This window comes from Medicago sativa, chromosome 3, assembly GCF_051527215.1.
Source record: "Medicago sativa cultivar Bolivia chromosome 3, Bolivia_mono, whole genome shotgun sequence".
Taxonomy (NCBI): domain Eukaryota; kingdom Viridiplantae; phylum Streptophyta; class Magnoliopsida; order Fabales; family Fabaceae; genus Medicago; species Medicago sativa.
Genome location: NC_140751.1, coordinates 3,171,260 through 3,185,184, shown reverse-complemented (window position 1 = coordinate 3,185,184; position 13,925 = coordinate 3,171,260). Strand labels below are relative to the sequence as shown.

General features: G+C 35.2%; 1 pseudogene across 1 annotated transcript; it reads right to left on the bottom strand.

Annotated features, from left to right (window-relative positions):
• Positions 1-512: 512 nt before the first annotated feature.
• LOC146934936 (DNA-directed RNA polymerase II subunit RPB2-like) lies at positions 513-9,515 on the bottom strand (annotated as a pseudogene). The gene is made up of 26 exons (XR_015030080.1): positions 9,358-9,515; positions 8,785-8,983; positions 7,502-7,727; positions 7,127-7,404; positions 6,854-7,048; positions 6,702-6,760; positions 6,534-6,620; positions 6,342-6,462; positions 6,199-6,243; positions 5,983-6,120; positions 5,814-5,886; positions 5,539-5,615; positions 5,337-5,444; positions 5,136-5,252; positions 4,595-4,765; positions 4,420-4,524; positions 4,183-4,308; positions 4,019-4,096; positions 3,838-3,933; positions 3,638-3,753; positions 3,497-3,566; positions 3,377-3,430; positions 3,152-3,290; positions 2,710-3,006; positions 848-1,268; positions 513-777 (listed from the first exon to the last, which is right to left on the bottom strand). The product of XR_015030080.1 is annotated as a DNA-directed RNA polymerase II subunit RPB2-like (transcript).
• Positions 9,516-13,925: the final 4,410 nt, after the last annotated feature.

The following is a 13,925-nucleotide window of genomic DNA, read 5'->3' as shown; positions in this document are numbered from 1 at the left end:
TTATTTTTTTGTAAGAAATAAAATTGAATTGCGAGAAAATTATGAGAAACTAAATTTGATCTTTTCTTGGCTAATAAAATAATTTTTTGTTTTTTTATCTTTTATCAAATATTACTTTTTCTTTCACTTTATTTTATACATTTTTTTATTCGTTTTGATCTATGTTTCACGATGTTATACACGTCCATCCTTTTACATATTTCGGTTAAATGAAAGTTGAGTAGTTAGCTTTCGCAAGTGGTGAACGTGACATTAAATCCCATGAATATTTATCTTTTTCCAAAACTCATAATTTTCTGATGAAACTCAGAATCCTACAAATTCTATCATTACCCATGAGAAAAGTCGTTTGTAACTAATAAAAGCCGTGGGTAGGTAATACTGAATATCATCGCATGGCTTCTATAATTTTCTCGAAAAACAAAGCAATGCTTAGCATCTAATTTTCTAGGAAAACAAAGTGACAAATGTGAAATTTCTAATGGGTCAGATTCAGTTTATGCAGAAAAATATGGAATTGGCTTTGGATATGTATCAACAATTAGCCATAGAGGATGTAATGACTTCAGACCTTAAGTTTGCAAGGGAATGGATTATACATCTCCTGACAAGTAGGGTGAGGCTAAGAAACAGTTTGCAAAGTACAATAAATTGTCTGTCAAACAATATCTTTTGAGCTCGGGTTCATCAAGCACCTTTAGTAAGATGCATTCTTGGAGCTATGCCCATAGCCATAAGCTCTTGGAAGAGCAGCTTACAAGCATAAGGAATAAGAACCTGCAAAGACAATCAAAAGCCAAAACAATAACAGAAGAATTCAGCACAAGGAGGAGAGAATAACTTGGACTTCAATAACGTCAGTTCTGTTCTTGCAGCACCTACATTCTAAAGAATGCCTATTCAAATTTGCAATAGCAATCAATCGACAATGCTCACAAACATGGATCCTATACTTATCACTCAGTTCGAACAACCTTTCTTTTAATATGCCCGCAGTTCCATGACCTATCAAACAATCACGTTCCATCTCTCCAAAACGAAGACCGCCATGCCGTGAGCGACCTTCAGTCGGTTGCCGTGTAAGTATCTGCACAGGACCTCGTCCTCGAGAATGAATCTTGTCCGCGACCATGTGTTTATGTCGTTGATAGTAGGTAGGGCCAATGAAAATCATTTCTTTGAGACGCCTCCCGGTATGACCACTGTACAGTCTCAAAACCATGCTTCTGGTAACCACATTTATGGAGAGCTTTGCTGATATTATCAACCTGGATTAAAATAGTAAATTTTTTATAAGAATCAATAATCTTAACAAGGGTAAAAAGTCCCCACTGTTGACTGGTGAATATTATACATTATTTTATTCAATTTATTTTGATTAAAAGAAATGCTGAATTTCCAAAAGCCATGAAAGGTGGGATAGCAACCAGATTTGCGGTGCCACCCTATATATGGTAGACTTTTGACTTTAGTAGAACAATGACAAAAGAAAGCTGCTTAATTACCCCCTGCTCTCACTCTGTTTTCTTCACTTCACAAATCTCACTCTCAATTCTCAGACGGTCAATTTCTTAAGTTGTTCAAAACAAAGAAAGTTTTAAAGTTGTAATTTACTTCACTTAGATGCCTTTGTTGATAAAAGAATTAAATGTGTTATTAAGAGAATTAGTTAAATGTGTGTTTAGAGAATTAATTAACATGTTACCTTCGTTGCAATTTTGTTTTTAAGAATTTTTGTATTCTCTTTCTGCCAATTTTTTGTGCTAAGACTAAATTTACTAAAAATTTGCATCTAATGCTTTGGTAAAAAAAAAAATATTAATAATAGATAACATATTGGAACTACAGGTGGTACATGTGCTCTCACACACACCATTCAATCAGTGTTCACAAGATGTTTAAAACCATGCTCAATGCAACACATTAGGACACATTTATGCAGTGTTCACAATTTTTTCTCTCCTTGATATAATAGGAAATATATTTTAATAGCTCAAAAGTAGAAACAATTGAGGTACTCTAATTAGATTAGTTTGAGGTAAGATGCTTCTATTGCATTCCATGTATAATTACTAGGCATTCTACTTAGTTATGTTCTAAAATAACTCTATCAATCCCAGTTTGTTGTATCGTTTTTCTAGGTTCAAGTTTGCTTCTCATATCGTTTTTCTGGTGCTCACCTCTTCTCTTTCAACTTCTTTTTCAATTTTCTGCATGATTTTACCACATCAAATTTATGAGTTTCAGTTTCTTTTTCTTTGTAGGAGAAGTATCTCAGATATGTTAGTGATCAACTATATATGTTTCATTCATTCATTGTTTCATTCTTTTAAAAACCATGCATAAATTTTGACATGTATATAAAATTAGAATTAGAATGCATATACCTGAAGATTTTTTCAAAAAAATTGAAACTGAAAAATATAAACTTGAAGTTGCTAAACAAAAGTGTGATTTAACCACTTCACTGCCTAAAGGAAAATTATCCAAAAATAGTTTTTTGAAAAGTAAAGTGTATATAGCTTTCTATTAAATTTTTTATACGTGTCTGATATCTTCATGCGGGTTTACCATCTATAATCTTCACAACTAAGGATAAAAAATTCCACTGTAGTTACCCTCAAATTGGTGTTTTCGATTTTTTAATTAACGGATTGATTTTCTAATAAGTATGTTAAACAGTAAAGTTGACGAATGAATGCTACTTACATTAACATTTGTAAAAGGAGTAGCATCTCCTTCTTTTCCTGTGAGGGCTGCTACCTTCCCCATTACACATTCAAACATCTGGCCCACTGTCATTCGAGAAGGTATAGCGTGTGGATTGATAATAATATCAGGGGTGATGCCTTCGTCAGTCCAGGGCATGTCTTCTATATAAGTCATGCCAACTGTCCCTTTCTGACCATGTCGGCTACTGAATTTATCACCAATCTCAGGTGTTTGAACAGATCTCACCCTTACTTTCACGAATCTCAACCCATCACCGTTGGTTGTCAACAAAACCTACAAAACATGAAAAACATAAATCCGGCAGAAAAATAAGTAATGCGAGGAAGAGGACTGTTAAGGGCAGTCGCTCAAACAAATGTTTTTGGCTACTTTCTCAACCATTGGTCCACGTCACTATTAAATATATATGACAGCTTACTTTATCAATAACTCCAGTCTCATTGTGGCGTAAACTTCTGCTCTGATCACACCTTGTGTAGGTAGGTAGATCCTTGAGTCTCCTGTGACAAGTGAGCTGTCTTTCCAATTATCACATCATCACCGGACACACTTGTCCCCTGTTTAATAAGAACAAATAACATTTTTAGTACATCATTTTACTCCGGAACATGTTATTCAGTATGTTGTCGAAGTATATACTTACAGGTGGAGCAAAACCATCAACGTCTAACTTGTCATACGAACCGTGTCTCATACCCTATAAAACAAAACTCAGTTATAAACTAATAGATTGCAAAACAACTTCAATAAAAACGAGCCTCACCATGGTATTAGCTCTATCCGGCCGACCAAAAGTCTCTTTGACAAGGGTGCCTTTTTTCTTCTCTTGATCTCTGCAGAAGTTAAAAAATGATATATGTCACGCAAAATTTATAAGCACAACAATAAAATTGTGTGAACTTACCTATAAGTTCGGAAAGATAACAACCGAAAAAGGCCACGGTCAATGGATGATTGGTTCATGATGACAGAATCTTCTTGATTATAACCAGAATAACATGCAATGGCCACAATGGCATTCTACGGCACAAGGGGTAAATATATTAGAGCATTTAATTATCAATATAATGACAAATATAATAAATAATGGAAACAGAAATTTACAATTCCAGCAGGGAGATCACGGAAATGAAGATGCTTCATGGCTCTTGTAGTCACCAGTGGCTTTTGAGGATAATCCAAAACATAAGCTAAAGAATCCTAAACAAATAAGCAAAAGTATCAAGTGTAATCTAGAATGGCACATTAGACACTTTGAATCATATAAACAGGTGAGTAACAATACCATTCTAGACTGGTAGTTGGTAACATATATTCCCATCGCTTGTTTTCCCATAGCGGACTGATACGTATTTCGAGGGGACTGATTGCACCACCATAGGTAAGATAGAGATTAATTGCATATATTAATCAAAATGAGTATACATACACCCAAAATACCATATTTACCTGATTGTGGTTTGGAAATGGTATGATGGACGCACATACACCCAAAATCAGCGATGGATGGATTTCACAATGAGTGTAAGTGTTAGAATATGCTTCTTCTGGATTGAGCCTTGCTTTTACAAGATCCTGTTATACACATTCATATTCATGTTCATAATTGCTTTACATATTCATGATTTTCATTTATCCACTAATAAAGGGCGTGAACTTCAGCAAATCTATAATTATAGTACTAACATTGATTGTCATGGAAATCATGGTAGTCTCTTCCTCTTCTGTGTCGATATATTCAATGAGGTTCTTGGAAATCAGATAATCCCATCTGCACATTCCCTCCAACTCCTGAAAGATGGAAAACAAGTTAAGCAATTGCAAACAACAATAACTCCTAAAGCTACTGCTTGCTACTTACCCCTTCTTGCAAAGAATGAATGTGCTTCTTCTTTATGAGAAGCCTTTGTTCCTTGACAGTGAATAAAGGACGGCTGCAGCGCCCATGATCTATATTTATGCGCACTTCATTAAGACCGATATCTCTGACAATCCCGATTTCATTAATACGACGAATAGCATCACGAGTAGCCTGCATGACATGATAGCCATCAGAAATGAACTACAATTAAAACATACCATGACATAACAAATCAATATATCAAGATGTGGGTGGCGCAATGAAGTCAGTAAAATCAACAAATAATGACTAGGATGGCGCAATAAAAATGTGATCAATATAGCAACTATTTGAAAATATTATGCTCTCCTAAAAATATAATGTGACAGATACTTCTATAAAAATATAATGTGATCAATTTAGCAACTTTTGCACATAATATTATGCTCTCCTCTTATACAAGTTACAAAGTCAAGCTCTTACAATGATCTGACACCTCTCCAAATATCTCACCCAAAATGATTTAAACAAAATTGCAATAAGAAAAGTAAAATTTAGTTACCTTAAGTCTCAGTTTTTTCAATGATCGTACCAATGCATCAAGGTTACAATGAATGCCAATCCAAATACCATTAAAAAAAACTTTTGTAGTTTGGTGAATCATATCTGAGCTGAGTTCCTACATGGGTGAAAATATGAAAATTTATACACAAGCCATACCGAGAAATAAACAGTTTAATTTTATGCAAGAAATCACAAGCACCTCAAAATTTAGAATTCCTTGGTCTTCTAAAAACTCTCTAACAGGATGTGCTTCTGTTCCAACTGTTATGTAGACCATCAAGGCCAGATTTTTCACAAGTCCACAGGCCTGAATAATAGCCCAGCCAATTCCATAAATACCACAGAAAAATGAATTTTATATAAAGTTGTAGTGATATAGGAAGCTTGAAAAAAATACTAACTTGTCCTGCTGGTGTCTCTACCGGACACATCATTCCCCATTGTGAATTATGCAGTTGTCTTGGTTTGGCCAGCTTCCCTTAAATAAAAGGAGAAGAAAAACAATAAAAACAATACAACTTATTTATTCCTAAAAAACTGAATCTATACAAAGAAAATAATCGAGAATATGTTACCATATTTAATTGATTGTTATTAATTTATACAAAAAATACACAAAGGGGGTGGAAAGATTGAAGGTAAGGTCAATCTTGAGTAGCCTTAGCCAAGCAATTACCTTCATGTTCCAAGGAGGAACTTACTCTTCGCAAATGAGATAGAGTGGACACATAAGCTAAACGATTTAGCACCTAAAAAAAGACAAAAAAAAAAGTGTAACTGCTCATTTCTTCTTTAGAAAACAAACAGCAGGACAGTAAAAGAATATAAATATTTCGTAACCATACTTGTGAAACTCCAACTCTAGTACCCGCGACATTTGCTTGCCCCCAGTTACCGGTGGAAAGTGAGTATTTCAATCCTTCGGTGATTATGTTTGCAGGGATAGCAAACTGTAGGTTGACCTCCTTCCCCTTACCAACACGCTGCACCAGTCATGGGGCAGGAGGGTATAGTCAATGCAAAAATATGTGGCAACAAATATGAATAATAGTAGAACAGACCTTTTCTGCATAACGCCTGACACTTTTAATCACCTTGCTTAAGAGCTGCATCACATATTTAGGAAAAGGAAATTACAAAATAAAAAAAAAATACCAAATAACAAGAGCAGTAAAGTAAAATCATAAATTAGTGAGAGGCTAACATGTCTGAAGAGACCGCCAAGTAATGGACCGGCAAGGTCTAGCCTCTTATTTTTATAATGATCCCTATCATCTTCAGCCACCCGCCCAAGTGCACGAAGAAGGAGCCGGTGTGTGATATATCTGTGGGGACATGATAAGCATAATTAATACTTAACATGGAAAAAACAAAATCAGACATGTAAATATCTCACCCAAGATAGTAGGCTTTCCTTGTCTCCAGATTCTCTTCAACACCAACATGTGGGAACATCTCATTTTTAAGGATGTCCTTAGCATATCTGCAGATTAGGATACAAGCGTCTAGTTGCTTAATAATGGATGCAAAAAAATAATGCTTGGGCTTTACATAAAAAAACTACTTAAAACTCACTTAATTCTCACCAACTGTTGCTCTTTTACCTATAAAGTCTAGTGCAACCTGGAGTGAAATAATAATATTAATAATAATAAGAAGAAGAAGAACAACAGCAACAACATCATCAACAACAACAACAATAATAGTTAAATCCACCTCTTGATTTTGGAATACAAAGGCTTCTTCTTGAGAGGGACGAAGTAACTCTATCATTTCAGTGTCTGATAAGCCATAGCAAATAAGTCCTAGAATCTCCCTCTCAGTGATGAATCCCAATGCCCGAAATATAATGAAAATAGGTATCTCCGTTTTTACGTATGGCAGAGTAGCCCTTATACATTGTCCTAAACCCTGGTAAGGAAAAAAAATATATAACCTTCAGCATTGCACAACACATAAAAGTATCTGCAAAATATGATTTGCATTTACCTTGGTTGGAGACAGCATGCGCACAAACATAGTGCTAGGTGGTCTGTTTTGTGACTCTGCCTCCGACTGAACTTCAGCAACAAAAGCGTACTTGTCGGGCTGCCTCTAGGAAAATATGTACATTGTTGGTCCTCTTCCGCTCTTGAGCAATATGAACTTTCTCACATCCATTCACAATAAAGTATCCCCCTTCGTCAAAGGGACACTCCTAGCTCGGTCCTTTCCTTCTCATTTTTATCAAATAAAGCGCAAGAACTAGATCGAACCATAATTGGAACCTAAACACAAGAAAATAATTTAAAATCTTATTTGCACCGTGACAATGCAGCAAAATAAGTGCAATAAAATAAGCTGAATTAAAAAGATGAAGGGCACCTTGCCAAAGGTAACCAAGGCGTGTTTCTCATAAACATCATCACCATTTTCTCCTTTCTCAGTGATTGTCATATAGACATCAACCTTCAACTGAGATGCATAGGTAAGATCTCTTGTCCTAGTATAATTAGGATACACATCATGTTCATCTCCATCAGCTTCTATCATCAAAGATTTACTCAAATGAACTTCACCAAACCGTATGTTGTGAATCGTCTGCAACAACAACAACAACAAAAAAAAAAAAAAAAAAAAAAAAAAAACAATATCAGGTTAAGTAAGGGCCTGTGCATCTATAAAAACACACTTTTGGTGTAGCCTTTTTATCATTCCAAGTTTACCCTTCAAAATACACAGTAGTTTTTTAAAGGAAAAAAGATACGGTTAATTCCTTTAATAAAAGGTACAGTTAGTCAAACAAAAGGAACAATGCATAACCGCATTTTTACGAACAAACGTCCATAACACATGTTTAAGTAACTGCATAAATTAGAGAACAGCGTGTGAATGCCAACTATGAATGATTCAGGAAAGAAGATAAAAACAATTAGTTGTTAATGATGCATTATAAGATATAGTAAAACTGCAAGATCAAATGTATCAATAGTTAAAATTAGAAATTAACGATTAGTTCAGGTACAAAATTGAATATGCAGATTCAGAAATAGCTATACAACTAGAAAACGGTAGTTCACTGTCTAGAACTGAGAAAATGAAGTGAAACCTTAATATTTTTCTGAGCAAAATTAGCTCATTAATCTTGGTCTTCTTGACATGAGTGCAAACCGAACTATCAATTTCCTTTCTCGGTTGTTTACGTAAAGATATGCATCCTTCTGAAATGACATATAGTTTGAGTCTAGTATATAAAACTATATGTCATTTAAGGCTTCATTTACTCTTGACGTGTAGAAGGTTCACATTCACACATTTAGGAGAATAGAGGTCTTCCGATCAAGATCAAACAACCAAAAAAGTTACAAATTTAAAATTTATTTTAAACTTCAAAACACCGATATTTGTACTTGAATCGGACGGCCACCAATGACCTGAATATGTTCCTAATTTGTACCAACAGGTTATCATACAGTAAACATATATATTTACATCAATTGGTTTATCAATTTTTTAGCCCTATAAATTGTGTAATCTATAAATAGTTAAATTGAAACCTATGAAGCATGGATACGGTCACCGTACACGACATGGATACGCCGACACTGCTAATATACATATGTCTGCATGCTAGTAATAAGTAAGTAAGGCATGTGCAAAAGTTTGAATGATATTGGTGGGGTGGAAGATGTTCATTTCTGATTATAATATCTGGAGTTTCCTCAAAAATGGCAGGTATAGTGATTTGTGTAAAACGATTGAAGGACTCAATTTGTTGGCTTACCAAGCCCCTTTTATCAAAGTAATCTGATATTACTTTCCAAGTGTCTTCTTCCGATATTTCTTCCTGTTCCATGATTCCAATACCTAATCACAAAATTCAAAATCTAAATCATACAACATATCCAAGTAAAACAAACACGACTAAAACACGATTGATTTAAAAATTAGGGTAAAAATTAATCCCAAAAATCGAAATCCAAGTGATAAAGAAAATTCACCAAAACCTAATCCCAAAAATAGAAATAGAAATCAAGTTCCAAATATGATTCTTGAATACCTATCCAAAATTTGAAATCTAAATCATACAGATACAAGTAAAACAACTACTATTAAAACACGATTGATTCAACAAATTAGGGTAAAAATTAATCCCAAAAATCGAAATCCAAATGATAAAAAACGCTATTAATGGTTGGATTTACGAAATTAGAGTAAACGATAGGAGTGGAAGAACTTACGATCACTGCGAGGCCTTGAGATTGGAACGAGTCGGCGAGATTTGGAACGAGTCGGTGAGATCAGAAAATATGTTGAAACAAGAGCGCGCGAATGGGTTTAGGAAGAAATGAATCTAAGATCGGTTGCGTTTAAAGAGGGAAAAGGAAAAATTTTGAACAATGAAAGGAAATGAATCTAATATCCTCTATCTTCATCCACAAAAAATATAATTTTAATTGATTCATTTAAAAAACAATTTTCCTAATACATATCTAAAATTGAATCATATACATCTCAATTGAAATTTCTCAACATTGTCTCACTTTTATACCCTTCATCTTTTATAAAATAATATATATCTAATAATTTATTATGTTATTTTTTACGGGACCCATTCTTGATCGCATTAAGTTGAAGTTGTCTAGTTGGAAAAGTAAACATCTTTCTCTCGGTGGTCGTCTGATCCTTCTGAAATATGTCATGTTCTCTCTTTCGGTCTACTTTCTTTCCTTCTTCAAGGCTCCATCACGTATAACCTCTTCTATTGAATCTATTTTTAAAAGATTTTTTTTGGGTTGGGGGGGGGGGGGGGGGGGGGGTGAGGGTCTTAGGAAAATTTCTTAGGAGAATAAGGAGGATGGAGGGCTAAGCGTTAGAAGGTTGAGGGAATTTAACTTATCATTACTAGGATAATGGTGTTGGAGGACGTTGGTTCATAAAGATGGGTTATGGTATAGAGTCCTTAAGGCTCGATACATGGAAGAAGGTGGGCACATTAAGGGGGAGGGAGGACAGGTTCAGCTTGGTGGAAGAGTATGGTGGGTATTCTTGATGGGATAGGCTTGGGAGTAGGGAGTTGTTTTGACGATAACATCCTTAAGAAGGTTGGAGATGGTAGTAGTACTTTTTTCTGGTCGCAGGTAAATGGATTGGGGATGTTCCTTTGAGTGTTAGGTTTAGCCGCCTTTTTAATATGGCGGAAAATCCATTGTGTACAGTGGCAGAGATGCATCTTTTAGGGTGGGATAAGGGAGGAGAGGCGTGGAAGTGGCAAAGAAGGTTGTTTGCGTGGGAGGAATACCTTCTTAGAAGCTTTTGTTTTTTCTTACATAACATTGTTTTGCAGGATGACATCCATGACCGTTGGATATGGTTACTTGACCCAATCAAAGGCTTCTCGGTTAGGGATGTTTAAAATTTGTTCACTACATCAGATCACATCAGTGAGAGGGTTTCTACGACCATTATTTGGCTCAAACATGTTCCTTTCAAAGTTACTCTATTTGCGTGGTGCCTCTTTCGCAACCGTCTTCCAACAAAGGATAGCCTTCTCTTGCGAAGCATCATTCCAGAAGAAACAACCATCTGTGTTGGCGGTTGTGGGGTTCAGGAGTCAGCAGATCATCTTCTCATCACTTGTAGTCATTTCAGTCAGCTTTGGATGCAAATTCGATGTTGGCTTGGCCTCTCATCGATAGATACTTACTGTGCTCAGGATCATTTTTATCAGTTTGCTTACTTATGAGGGTTTCCTTAACAAACTCACCCGTTTCTAAAACTTATTTGGCTCTCTTGTGGTTGGACGATTTGAAAAGAAAGAAACAATCGAATTTTCAACAACAAAATATTATCTTTATATCAGTTGCTCAATCAAGTTAAGTTACTTTCTTTTACTTGGCTAAGGACTAAAACACTCAATTTCGCCTACACCTACCATGAGTGGTGGTGTCATCCTCTATCTTGTATGGGCATTTATATGTAATTCTCTTGCTTTTTGCGCCAGCCTCCTATTTAGTTTCGACTTTGGTGACATTGTACAACCACTAGTTGGCCTCCTTTAGCACATCTTGTGCCGGGGGGTTACTCTCGGTGTGTTAATATAAATTTCATTTTGGCTTGTTAAAAAAAACAAATTTTCAGGAAAGATCATTTTCGTAAATAAAAAATTAGATAATATTTTTTTGATAATAATAAATGAACATATAATTAATTTATTCAAATTAATCTGGGACAATTAATATACAAAAAAGACAAATTAGCCCATGAAACCAATGTTTTAGTTATATTATTTTAGGCAGCCTAAGCAAGCTTATGCGCAGCCTCTTTAACCAATGCCACATGGATATTAGTTAGCATGACCCTAAAAAGTATAACAAATTTGACAACCCATAACTTCCCTTTCAAGGGCAAAACAAGATTTATTTTTTCCATAAATTACTTTAGGTCTTACATTCTTGGTTATTACTCCCTCCGTCCCGGTTTAATTGACCTACTTTGGTTTTTCACACAGATTAAGAAAAGTGTATAAATAAAGGGGAAAATGGAATATATTGTATTGGGAATGATAAAAGTAGTATTATTTAGTGTTATATTGTATTGGGAATGATGAAAGTTGTATTGAAAATTGAAATGGGTCAGTTATTTTGGGACACTTTTTTTTAGAAAATGAGTCAGTTATTCCGGGACGGAGGGAGTATTATTTTTAACCGGACACATCCTCCAAATTTAAGCATTTTTTTAATCAAATTTTGGTTGTTAGTATATTGTTAAAGAGAAAGGATAAATATTAGGAGAGGATTGAATCTTTTTTATGAAATTAAACTAATCTAATGACATTACCATCAAGAAAACTAAATTAGATCGAACCGATCCATACGAGTTATTGGAGGATTGAATCTTAAACCTCCTTCTCAGACTTTTTTCCAACCCTTTACATATTCTACAACATTTGAATGTACTTTTGAAAAATTTCACACAATTGATCAAAGCATAGTTTTAAAACTCGGTTCCGATTGGTCGGTCAAACCAGTCCGACTGTGAACCAGTGATTAGACCGGGTCGAGTCACCTTTTAGATCAGTCATGTAATTAGACCGGTGTGAACCGATGAGACTCGCTGAAAACCGATCAGAAGCAATAACTCGGTCGGTTTGTGAGTCAATCCAGTCTAACATTAAATGCATAGTTTTCTAGAAAAATCATGAATTTTAAAAAGTTGGAGCCTATAGGGATCAAACCATGTACACCAAAGAGCATCGCAGGATGCTTGACTTGACCACTACAACCTTAACATTTTGGTGCGAACTAGTGCAATATAATATGAGCATTGCTAAATGGTACGGACGCTTGCATACGGAATATGAGCATTGCTAAATGGTACGGACACTTGCATACGGGATTTGACGAATACATACAACTACAACATTTTTTAAATAATAATAAAATTAATATAAGTTCTACTTTCCACGATATAGGTTAGCTAATAATAAATATTTAATCTCTCAAAAAAAATTAATAAAAAATAATAATATAAAATTTGCACTTATTGGAATACAAGAGGTGGTTGCAGTTAAAACAAGCGGTTCGTAAACAAATTTGTGGATTTGCGTATTGTATTTACTACTGGGCTGGACACATTGGGCCGACCCGTCCAAAACCGGCCGGCCCGTGAGCAAAAAACGAGAAACGGGCGGGGCAAACCGGGTTGGCGGGTCCACACGGGTTAATGGTTCGGTTAAAAGCAGTTAGTAATGGACGGAGACGGGTGTAAAGATTTGAACCATTGGAACCCGCAAACCGACCGAATGGTGCAATCACTTTACTGCTACGCGTATTAGATACGCTCAAAGACTTGTCAACTTAAGACCCACGTGCATATGTTTCCTTGAAAAGTGGAAACCACTTTCAAAACCATAAAATTTCTCTCTCCCCAAAACCACCGTACAGCAGAAACAAGGGGCTGGCTTTTGGTTTCCTCTTTTCTTTATCAAGTTCTTTTTTTGGTTTTCTTTATCAAGTTCACCATATCTTACAAGCTGATTTTTTTTCTTCATAAAATTTTGTTCTCTTCATATTCTTGAATCATGAAGGTCAAAGTACACTAGCAGAGAATGTTACAAACTTTCAAGGCCACAATCTCAATGGATTCTTCTTATTTCTTTGATTTTTTTTATTTAAATTCTCCACTTACATCTTGTTGTATCACTTCTTCCATCTTCTTCAACAAGAGATCTTCATTTGTTTCTGGATTTGTGCTTATGTTGATACTTCTTTGTTGAAGTTTTTGGAGATTTTTAGTGCTTAAGTTCTGGATTTGAGGAAAAAAAATAGAACAAATTTCGTTTACTGCAAAACCGATGCAATCCGACCGCTTGTCCGTTTAAACCGCCAAAACCGCAACCGTTGAAACCGAAAACCTTGATGGACGGGAACGGATGGTGATATTTCAACCGTCGGTTCCGGCGGTTCCGAGTTTTGAGCCCGAAAACCGGCCGAAACCGTCCGCTGTCCACCCTACTAAGCATTTCCCATATAATATATATGTACGAATACTATTTTGCATTTTTTTTTCCTTTTTCATCATTTTTTTAAAGAGCACATCATTTTTAATATTAAAAAATAGCTGGAACCTTAACCACTACAACAACTACTTATATGTTCTTTCAAAAAAAAAAAAACTACTTATATGTGTTATCTTTTTTTTTTTTTTTGGTAATGTTACAATGTAACGAGGCAAAAAGAAAAAGAAAAAAAGAGAGGCGAAATTAAGTTCCAAGCTTATCTATCAGGATGAGAGATTTCATGCCAGG